General features: G+C 29.4%; 1 long non-coding RNA gene across 2 annotated transcripts; it reads left to right on the top strand.

The window, feature by feature from the left end:
- Nucleotides 1-2,864: 2,864 nt before the first annotated feature.
- LOC129802344 (uncharacterized) lies at nt 2,865-4,399 on the top strand. Of its 2 annotated transcripts, none has more exons than XR_008751789.1 (3): nt 2,865-3,097; nt 3,287-3,839; nt 4,198-4,399. It is a non-coding gene; the product is annotated as an uncharacterized LOC129802344 (long non-coding RNA). The 2 variants fall into 2 exon arrangements; XR_008751790.1 differs by lacking the exon at nt 4,198-4,399 and having other exon boundaries at nt 3,287-3,426; nt 3,688-4,176.
- Nucleotides 4,400-10,662: the final 6,263 nt, after the last annotated feature.

The raw sequence follows: 10,662 nt of genomic DNA, 5'->3' as shown, positions 1-10,662 counted from the left end.
ACGTAAATCGAACGCTTATGATATAATTATATTTACTTGAAATTTAACACGTTTAAGTGCGATTAAATTCAATCCGGAGAGAGTTTCAACTTATTTTCTGAAAAAAGGGGCAGCAAACTGTTTCAAGTTATCTCAAAAATACTTTCGTATCACTTATAATAAATTCCTTAATCAGGTTCCAATTCATCAGGAACAGCATAGTGTTCACGTTATCAAAGATTTTGTAAAATTCTTGTACTATGTACAATTTCTCTTTGAGTTTACCGGTTTACAAATCACTTTCTACGGATTTATGAATCACTAAAAAAGTATCGTTCAAACGAGCTTAGGATTTTATTACAATTGAATTTCTGATGAAAATTATTTATAGGTTAATAATAATTGATTCATTAGTATTTTCTACAAATCGTGTCTTTAAATTCTACTGCCTCAAAAAATAGTAGAAAATACCATCCTCCATAGATACTTTTCTTTAGAATCTACCATCTTGACATTTTAAAATTTACTATCCTATGGATAGTAAATTCTAACAGCCGGATGGTAGAATCTACTATCCTCCTTTAGATTTTACATTGACCTCTCTTAGATTCTAATATCCGGGAAGTAAATTTTACTGGCCGCATATTTAATGTTAAAATTTAACTGTAAGACAGTAAATTTTAACGGAGGATAGTAATTTGGATTGAAATTACTATCCAAGCCAATAAAATTTGCCATCCTGCTGTTAGAATGTCATTTTGGAATATCGTGGGTGCTGATGCAACAGTTCCCGATATGCTTTGAATACATTATAGCAATTCGTGGCGCAGCTGGAAGATGCTGGACTGTCATCACAAAGGTCGCGTGTTCAAATCTCGGCTGAGTCGTCAATGTTGGAAAAAGATTTTCACGCAGTAGTTCAATCGATTGGAACTGATTCAACCGTTTAAAAGAATCATAAACATCTTGAAAAACCCGAACATGATCCCATGTTCCATGTTTTTCAACCTTGAAAAACCTAAATGTCCGCATAGGAAGTTTTTAAAACATATTCAAAAATGAAGAAAAAAAATCTATGACGTATGACAGTATGATAAAAAGTTAAAATCATGCAACTGGTCATTATGGAAAAGCTTGTGTGGGCCCAATTATTTCAGTTCGCTTAAAACCATTAGACCCCTGATTAAACGGTTTTCAGATTAGATGTTTAGCCCAATTCTCATAAATCATAAATTTGTGAAATTCAAAAAAAATGAGTGATTTAAATTTCCTTAAGTAAACAATTTAATATCAAAACTATTGAATTAATCTTGATTATTGTGACAGTCAGTCGGATCCACATAACCCCTTATATACAATGGATAAGACGACTAAACAGCTTGACTTTACCAAGATATACTTTAACCAATTTAAAAAAGGTGAAGAATTTCCGTATTCAATCACTAAAAAAACACTCTTTTTCTGTTAATTCCAATCAGAACAGATCTCACAGATTTTCTATACAAAATCTGTATAGAACCAAGAACTACAATTTACTTTTCATTTCGAATTTAATAGAAAATTAAATTTCAAAGTTTTCCGTACTGTACCAGGAATCTTTTCTAGAAGTATCCTTTCCTGATACAGTATTTACTAGCATTTCTTATTACTTTTCAGATAAGATTTTCGAGAAAAATTTGACTTAGAATTGGATATTGAGGACCAATTATCCACTAAAATTTCAAATATAAATAAAATTACATGTTTATTGGAATTTCGAAACCTTAACCCTCTATCAGGTAAGACCGTCTTAAGACGGTCATTCTAATAAAATTTTACTTTTGATTTAAAAGTACTGTTTTATGAAATCAAATGCAACAAGCATTTATTTAATGGGTAAAATTTAATATTGACATTTTTGTTTACGTCTTAATATTATCTGTATTTATTTCAAATGAAAAAGACTTTTTAAACAATTGTTTCAAAATTTTATTTCAAATGATTTTTTTTTCTATCTAAACATTAAATGACCAGGTATTAAATTGAATTGTGAGAAACTTTTCTGTATAAAATATGCATTTCATTTAAATGTAAAAATGAAATAACTTTGAGTAAATATTTGATACGAATGGTTTTTGTCGTTAAATATAAATAACAGTGGTTTTTACATTTACTGCAGTCGTCATAATTTGAAAAATTATTCATTTAAATTAGGGTGAAAATTAAATTCCTTTCATCATAAATATCAATACGTTTTAAGTGAATAACTACTTATTCTAATCGAATACAATATGTAAAAATAATTACATTTTATTATTTAAACTTAAACTTTAGCCAAATGAAACAACATGTCATTTGCAACTAATTTCACATTTTCGTAAAAACCCTCTTTTTCTCATAAGTTCGTAAAACTACAGCTAGGGGTGCTATAATTAAAAAGAAAACTTTCCAATTTTCTAAGTTAATTAGCTCCGGCTCTATAGCACGGATCGGGCTGAAATTTTGGTAGAGGGAGCGGATTGAGCTAAAAATTCTTCATGAATCTCTCTTAAACATGCCTAAGAAACTTACTTATGTTATAAAGAATAAGGTAAATACCAATTATTAAAGCATTCTTATTGATTAGGTTTTTTAAATTTTCATTTTAAAAAAATTGAATGAATTTCGCTCTAAATCATCCAAAAATTTAATATTTGGCTGGCGTACACGCACGAACGCAAATGCACGAGGGTCAGTGTATTGTGTTCTTCAAATGACGTGATTTGCATAAAATAAATAATATTACTTTCTATATGCATTGATTATAACAATTAATAATTTGAATGAAATTTATATTTATTTAGAATGAAAAACCAATCAAATCTAATACTATTTTTTGAATCAATAGCATAAGTATTTGAAAAAAGGAAACTACATTCAGATCTATGACTGATTCCATCAGTACGGAAAACATTAAAACGAGTCAGTCTTGAAGAAGCCGCTGAGTTGAAAAGTTGTCACACAAATTATTTCCAATCTATTTGAAAATGAAAAAAAAACTAAAAAATGGTTACAGTGGATAAGTAAACTTATAAAGTTGCAAAAATCATCAAGTGATCGACAAAGAAATTTGATAAAGTGTTGGAAATCGTTAGATTGGGTAAGTAAAAAAATGTTTGCCAGAAAAGTATTAACCATATTCGGTAAATTAAATTAAATTTATTTCTTCTTTTAAGCTAAAATGGAATGTCAAACTTTTTATTATTTTATTTAAATTTAAAATTCGTCGTAAGATTTTTTTATTATTTAATACTTTACTAACGATTTGTAATTTTCAATATTTTTCAAGTTCAATCGATCATCCTGATTGCAAGTCATTGTTGATTGGAAACGTCCGTGAGCAGAAGCTGGAAAATTATCACCATATCTGTTTTATCGAACTACTTTTCTTCAAAAATTCCATCTAGGAGAGACCTAAATAGTATCAAGGTAAGAAAATTGATTTTTTTTGTAATGCAATAAGAATTACATAATTTGTGAAAGTTAGCATTGATCTTTACAAAGAAATATTGGACCTCGCATAATTTTTTTATTATAAAAATGTTAATTATATCAACTTATTTATGTTGAATATGTATTTTCAATTATCGCTTTGGAAAATATCATACTGGAAAAGTTTTTAATTTCATTTTTATTTTTATTCTTTCTTTTATCAATCGTGGTAACCGTTGAACCGTTCACTGGGAAAAGGACAATCATTGTCTTTTCCATGGAATTGGAAAAGTGATTCGCAGATAGCAGCAGAACTCAGAGCAAACAGTAAAGGACGTAAATCTGCAAAACACAACTTAGAAAAGTGAGCGCTGTAATAAAAGTAGACGAGGAGCACTACCACTGATCAAGTAAGTTACATTGAATTATTAAAAATTATTAACCGCCATTGGTGAAAAATAAATACTGTAGCCCTACAATTATTACCTGGAATTATAATTATCACCAGAATAAAAAACGAAATTCTACTAAAGTTTTGAGAAAACAAGATTCTATAATCAAAATTAATTTTTTATGATTAACATAAAAGGACATCATATTATACGTATAAGTTTTTTCGAGACTTATTGTTGGGTTCTTTTAAAGATTATGGGATAGGACAATAATTATTTCCACCACTCTATTTTCAATAGTTATTTCCGCTATTTCAATAGATACCATATAGATTCAGATTTTTAATTCCATTTAATTTTATTTTCTGTCTTTCAGATTTCATTATGTAATCGTTTATCTTTACGGGGCAAAAGACAATCAGTCTTTTGAAGTATCTTATTTCTTCTGAAACTGGTAAACACTATTGGGAGAAAGCAGAAGAGCATACATCCAAAAGCTGAGAAGAAGACTTCACGAAACTACTAGAAAGTCGTGCAACACCCCATAGAAATTAATGTAATACAATTTTATTGTGAATACACATTATTTATGTCAAAAATAAATTTATTTTTGAAATCATAGCAAGAGTTTTTTAAATATACCCTGGTACTGTTATATCTACCCGAGGATATTATTTGAATTAATGTGGACGAATATCAAAGCAAACATATTTGCCATTGAATCTATGGTAAAGAACATTTAAATATACCAAGGAAATTTTTAATTTTACCCATTGTGTATTTAAATTAATGGTAACTCGTAGTTAAAACAAATATTTCTACTATTGAAACTATGGTAGTGTTACCCAGAAATTTTTGATTCTACCCATGAAAGTGTTTAAAATCCACTTTAGAAATAAAGTGCAAATGTATTTGATTTAAAAGACATGTTTTCTTTTCAAATACAGTGCCATTCAAAATAAATAAAAATCGCATTTACTGCCATAATATTACTTATTCGAAGTTAAAATATCTGCAGTATCCCCAGTTAGAGTATTACTAACATATTTTCAGAAGTTGAACTCATTTTGATCTTTCATTTGGTTACAATCTTTAGTTTTTTGTGACAGGTCAGAGGAAAACAACAAGATGTCGTTCGCAACATTTTTTGTTTTCAAGTCCAAAAAAGTTTGTTTTTAAGTAATCTTACTGTAGTAAGAATCTTATTTCCTGAAAGAAATGTTATTTTAGTTTGTATATTTCAATTGATAAATGTGAAAAAACTAAAAGTAAGAGTTTTGGAAGAAAAAAAAAGGAAAACCGCCTGTTCATGGTGTTATCGGTTCAGGTGTAAAATTTCCAAATATTACCGATCTTTTTATTTAATTGTTTTGGTTGTTCTGGTAAAATAAATTATTATTTTGCAATTTATTAATCATGAAAAAGACTGCCCAAAATAAGTAAAATGGTCAATTTCTACGAATTGAGCGAAATTGATAAAGAAACAGACTTAAAAGTGATGATGAATTTCCTAATTCGACCTTTAATGCCCCAAATCGTGAAATAAAACCAGAAGATGAGCAATATAATTCAAAGTAGGGTGGTGTCACCTCTTCTCGCCAGTGACCCACTTCTCGCCACCTATAGTTAAATCGAAGAAAAATCATATAATACGAGTAATAAAAAGGATATCAGGAAGAAAAAGCAACGCTGAATATATTTTTTAATAATATTGTCCAAAATAATTGAGTTTGGTCCTTTTCAAGTAGGTGGCGAGAAGTGGTTATTTTTGAATTTTTAATAAAAATATATTTTTTTAAGTAATCCACCGTTAAATTGAGGGACTATTAGTCTGATATATCTATAGACAACATATGTAAGTAACTTTGTGTCAAATTTAAGTTACTTTATAATAAGGGTTTAAAAATTATAATTAAATTAATTTCAGTTTTTCCTAAAAGTGGCGGTAAGTGGTTACTCCACCCTACCTTCAAATTTATACAAGAACGTGACATTTTTATAGCTGACCTGTGACCTATTCGTTAAAAATCAGTCTTATTGCTATACCTTGAGCTTCATTAACGCCTAGATCTGAATATTATATTATTAAATTATCATTTTTTAGATAATCATAAAGCATTCATCCATAAAAAATGTTTAAAATTCATTTCTTTTACGATTTGTTCACTATTCTTCAAAAAATATATATATCAGTTTATTGTTGCCTTAACCCTTTAACGACGAGACTCTTTTTACGGACTGAAAATCAACAATAAAAATTAAACTGAGAAATATAATCAATGATAAGTCTTACATCTAACCTTGGAAAGTCCAACAGAGTTTGATTCGGTGTATTTTGTGTTTCTATGAACGATAGGGACAAAAATAGCCCAAAAATTTAAGTAATTTTTCTGACAATACCAATGAATAACATTTTTCGTCTTAATGAAAAATATTACGTATGAGTATTGTAGTTTTTATTGTCAGTTTCTAACCAATCCATCTTTCGGCTTACGACGAGAGACGACTTAGTCATAAACTGATGGAAATGTAGTCTAATCATTATTTTGATTATAATTACGTTAAACCGTCAATCGGCTTAAGTCGTGAGTGTGTTCAACACTTTAGTTAGGTTCAAAATATATTATCATCATCGTCAATTTTAACCGTTTATCCGGTTTATCCCTATTGGGATTGCGCGCCCATGACATCCAGCTTAGCTGCCTTCACCCGTCGATCCTCCACCACGTCAAGAAGATGTTCAATGTCAATCTCAAGGCGCTCCAAGGCAAGATCCTTAATTTTATTCAGCCACCTTGCCCTGAGTCTCTTCGAGGTCGAGGCTTGCGTTGATAAGTTGATAAGTCAAGAAGCATTAATTTTTTTTACAATAAATGTTATATAATTTATTGAGGATTGAGATAAAAATGTTTAAAAATCATGTTCTTATTAATTGTGCCTAATAAATTCCAAGTATATTATGAATTGTTCAATAAATAATTTTGGAAATATTTTAATGTATTATTGAAGTAATTTTTTTTGTTTGACTATTACTCATCAAAGGAAAGTTTCAATTTATACTCTCAAGTGAGAAAACTATTTTAAAATGTTTTTTTCAATCTGCGAAAGCATCGCAGTTCAATGATTTTTCTGACAAGTTTGTTTTACATACTAAAAGTTTTGCACGTGTCCCTCATTAGAAATGAGAAGAAAAAAAATTACTTGACTGAAAATAATCAACATGAACACACCCGTTCCGAAACTCTTGGACATATGCCCAAAATTTTCTCTGATGAGTGAAACATGTAAGAAAAAAAAACTACAATTGCATTAAAATATAAAATTAACTGGCATCACTATTTCAAAAAGAAAAAAAAATAGAGAAACAAAAGGTGTACATAAAAAATGGCAATTAAATTGGATTTATTGCATTGATGTTGCTTTTGATTGCTGAACAGAGTTCATATCAAAATAATATTGCTTCATTGGACATCAAACAATAGCAATACGTCAACAAAATAGTACTTTAATTGTTCACTGTGCTTTCATTAAATTAATTAATGACTAATAAAAAAAAAATGAGTCACTGAGGTAGTTTCATTATCATAACCACTCACCGCTGATCACGCCATTGTGTTTTGGATTTTCTTTTTCTTGTGCAATTCTTTAAAAATAAAATAGAGCACCAAAATGGAAATGGTGCAAATGACATTGATTAGTAATAGATCGAGCAATGTTCCCATATCTATACTTCTGGCAGACCTTATTTTTAATTATTAATTCTAAAAATATATTTATTAGCAATATCTCATAAATATATCTGTATTTATTGTAAATTCACTAAAAAAAATTGAATTGTATCAATAAATAACCCCCCTTTGAATAATTCAACAGCAGGAATTTAAATATTTACTCAAGTGGGATACGCTATATATTCTTCATCACTTTACATTTGAAGGCAACTAAATAAATTTTCCCGTTTTATTTTCTCAAGGAATTCTTTATCAATGAGAGTGCAAAAGAATGATTACATTTCTTCACTTAATTTCATCACATAAGACCACTTTTGTCGTGATCTCTAATTCATTAAAAAAATATATTTGAGTTAGCAACACTGATATTAGTCACAGTGATAGTCAATTTTCGCTCGAAAAAAATAAGGTGAGATAAGCCTCCAAATGTTTAATTTATTACGATTATTATAAAGAAAAATAACGTCATTGATTGCGGAAATTATGAAATTGTTTTTGTATCCAAGGAATGATCCTTCACTTTATCATTTACTTTAATTACACTGAAAAGAAAAAAATAATCATTTAAAAGTACGTCTACAAACATACTAATGAATTTTACATCGTGAGCAATAAAATAAACTTTTGCTTTTAACAAAGTTTTTATTGATACTACAGAAGATACGAATTTGATTGCAAATTCAATTCTAGACTGTTCTCAAATCAATCTACGAACGACCTAATCGACCTAATCCTAACGTAATTACCAAAATTTGTAAGTATCTATCACACGATATCTTAAGATATGCTGAAATTAATATTACAACGTTCTAAGAATGAACTTTAAAATATACTAATATCGTTTCAAAATAAGAATAAATCAATACGACAATACGCTGCAATCTATCTGACAGCATTGTCCTTAAAACAACCATACGATATATGTTACCTTATAACCTTTTTGTAAAAAATATCGCAAGGAAAATAATTTGTACATAAATAGAAGTATTAACGTAAAAATTACGTCCTTTTCGTCACGTATCCTGTGGTAAAATAATATTTGCGGTGGTAGAGATCAATTCCAAATTGCTATATAAATCAGTATCACATTGCATATTGTTTCAAAGATTAATCTCAAAATGCTCCCTAAACCAACCCCACGATTCCACATAATTTCATTCCCATAAAATATTATTAAAATCAATAGTATATCGTGGTTAAAACAATAAGTAACTCATGCTATTATTGCTTCACTAACAGGGAATAAATATTATTCATATCATTCAATTTAAATTAAATATGCTCTAAAATTTATCGTCAAAACTATAGGAATTCTTATATGTTCATAAATATCACGAAAAGAATCAAAATTAATGTACCTAGTGTTTCCCTGAATTCGTGTATAAATGACTGCCGTAGTTGGGTAGTATTACGTAAAATGATCAGTAAAAATTGATAAGCAGTTAAATATTATTGCAAAGTAGAAATTGAGAAATTATGAAACATTATACAGATTTTTACTGGCCATTTTAAATTATTCACTGACCCAAAATATTTTTCTCTAAAATCAATGTCCGTGTCTTTTGAACTTTGAGGACATTTTATTGTATTTAACAGTTTGTGTGTCATAAGTTTACTTAAAATAACATAATTCATACCTCGAAATAATTGAAGTCGACATACACTGAGAAAAAAGGGGGTGCGATTAACTTTTTTTCTCATAATTTTAACACTTTTTAGGTGTAAAAATATATCAACATTTCTTAATGTTAATTTTACACCTTTTTTAAAGGTAAAATTAGCATGAAAAAGGGTAACTTTAACCCCTTATACACCTAGAAAGCATAATATTTACACCGATTTCGGTTCCAACTGTAGGGTAAAATAAACATTTCCAGATTGTTATTTTAACTTTTTCGGATTTCTCTCAGTGTACCTATTCACAGGTAACTTAATGTTGTTTACCTCTTCTAACAATGCTTATTTTTTAAATAATTTACTGTAATTGTGTTTAACAACGTCATCATCATCATTTTCAACCGCATATCCTTATTGGGATCCCAGGCCCATGGCATCTAGTTTAGCAGACCACGCTTGTCGATGCTCCACTACTTAGAAAAATGTTCGGGTTCGACCTCAAGGTGCTCCAAGGCAATATTCTGAATTTGATTTAGCCACCTTGTCCTAGGCCTGCCTCTAGATCGACGCCTTCTCACAATGGCTGGCAAAGCTTTTCTTTAACAACGTAGTAAATCAAATACTTATCACGCGAAATTGTCATATTCTACAAGAAAGAGATAGACACTCATTCTGTTAAGTGGTAGAGCACTCGATTTCTAATCCAAGTATCTCGAGTTCAAATCAAATTCAAATCTCCTTTTAGGTCACCAGGAATTTTCTTGCTTTAAAGGAATTTGAACTGCATCCAGTGAGCTTCACTGCACTTGATTCCACGGGGGCATGAGACTGACAACTCCATCCCTCCATAAGAAAAACTAATAGGGGGAAAAGGGGGCATCTTTGAAATTGGGAATTTTCGCCTATTTTTAAATGAAACTGGGCCTTCCATATTGTACTTTAGCTTCATCACAATAAATTTGTGAAGCTAAATATTATATCATGACAAGGATGATTTAAATTTAGTTTTATTTAAAAATAAGAGAAAAAAGTCTAATTCCCAAGATGCCCCACTTCCCCCTAGTGAATGTCCCGAACTCCCCTGCTGGGAAGACCTAAGTATATGGAATGTTGCGCCACCATTATTATTATTACAATAAAAAGGTATAAGTTCATAGTTCCATGTACAGAAAATAGTTTTCATAGTAAATATAGCTGGAAAATGTTAATACTTTTTCGTCATATTTATGTAATATTTATGTTATTTATTTAAATTCAGTCATAACAAACACTATGTTTTCATTTTGCTTCGAATATTGCAATATCGATAGAATTTTTAAAAAGAATATTCTCAGAATTGCAACACTCATACCATCTGATTTTCGCGTAATTAATCGTTGTTAAGGATTAGTCAAGGGGTGGTTGGACGAGTTTCGTAATCAGAATATCAGTTTTTTCCAGAATAATCTCGTTGAAACACAATCTATGAATAGCTACATCATCAAGTGGTGCTA

Source organism: Phlebotomus papatasi, chromosome 2, assembly GCF_024763615.1.
Source record: "Phlebotomus papatasi isolate M1 chromosome 2, Ppap_2.1, whole genome shotgun sequence".
Classification (NCBI taxonomy): Eukaryota; Metazoa; Arthropoda; class Insecta; order Diptera; family Psychodidae; genus Phlebotomus; species Phlebotomus papatasi.
This window is presented reverse-complemented; position numbering and strand designations above follow the sequence as displayed.